General features: G+C 48.1%; 1 pseudogene; it reads left to right on the top strand.

Annotated features, from left to right (window-relative positions):
• Positions 1-319: 319 nt before the first annotated feature.
• LOC117795569 lies at positions 320-757 on the top strand (annotated as a pseudogene).
• Positions 758-998: the final 241 nt, after the last annotated feature.

Below are 998 nucleotides of genomic sequence, written 5' to 3'. Positions count from 1 at the left end.
GGGAACTAGGAATCAAGGCAGCTGCTTACCTGACAAGGTAGAAGCTAGGTGATCGGAAGTCCACCGTAGGTTTGTTATGGAGTCAGGATATCAATGGTTTTCAGATTAAAAAAAAAAAATACAACCCATTGATTTAGTCATTCATGCATTCACACACGTGTTTATTCATTCCTATGAGGTCCTGGAGATAGAACGGTCACCAAGAGGGACACAGTCTGGGCCCCTTTAGAACTTGCAAATGGGAAGCCCTCCTGTGCCACCTTCCCCTCTCTTCCTCGGCACTGCCTGCAGAGGTGGCAGCCATCTTCTACTTGGCAACATGGCCGCCCTCAGACTTCTGGGGAAGCGCAAGGTTGTTAAAAAGAGGACAAGCAGTTCATCCAGCACCAGTCAGACCAATACGTCAAAATTAAGTGCAACTGGGGGAAACCCAGAGGCATTGACAACAGGGTGCACAGAAGATTCAGGGGCCACATCTTGATGCCCAACAATGGTTATAGGAGCAACAGGAGAACAAAGCGCATGCTGCCCAGTGGCTTCTGAAGTTCTCAGTCCACAATGTCAAGTGCAACAAATCTTATGTGCAGAGATTGCTCACAATGTCTCCTCCTAGGACCACAAAGCCACCGTGGAAAGAGCAGCCCCGCTGGCCATCAGAGGCACCAAGCCCAATGCTAGGCTGTGTAGCCAAGAAAATGAACAGACAGTTTACGTGCACGTCGATTTTATGTTAAGAAAACTACAAAAAAAAAGATGAACTTACAAATGGCAGACAGAATTAAACAAGAATCTCCGAGGAAGTGAAAAAAACCTCAGCCAGGGCCAGCCCAGGGCCTTCTGCCACCAGCTGCTCCTTCCCCGGAATGTTCTGTCCACAAGTGTAAGGACACAAACAGCAGGCTCTGGACTAAGTCAGAGGTAACGGTGGATTTACCATCTGCAACTTCTCGTATGAAGGTAAGAAGCATAAAACAAGATTCCCCTCCAAGTCCACCTGC

This window comes from Ailuropoda melanoleuca, chromosome 13 (genome assembly GCF_002007445.2).
Source record: "Ailuropoda melanoleuca isolate Jingjing chromosome 13, ASM200744v2, whole genome shotgun sequence".
Taxonomy (NCBI): domain Eukaryota; kingdom Metazoa; phylum Chordata; class Mammalia; order Carnivora; family Ursidae; genus Ailuropoda; species Ailuropoda melanoleuca.
The sequence above is the reverse complement of the archived record's forward strand: the minus strand, read 5'-3'. Positions and strand labels throughout refer to the sequence as shown.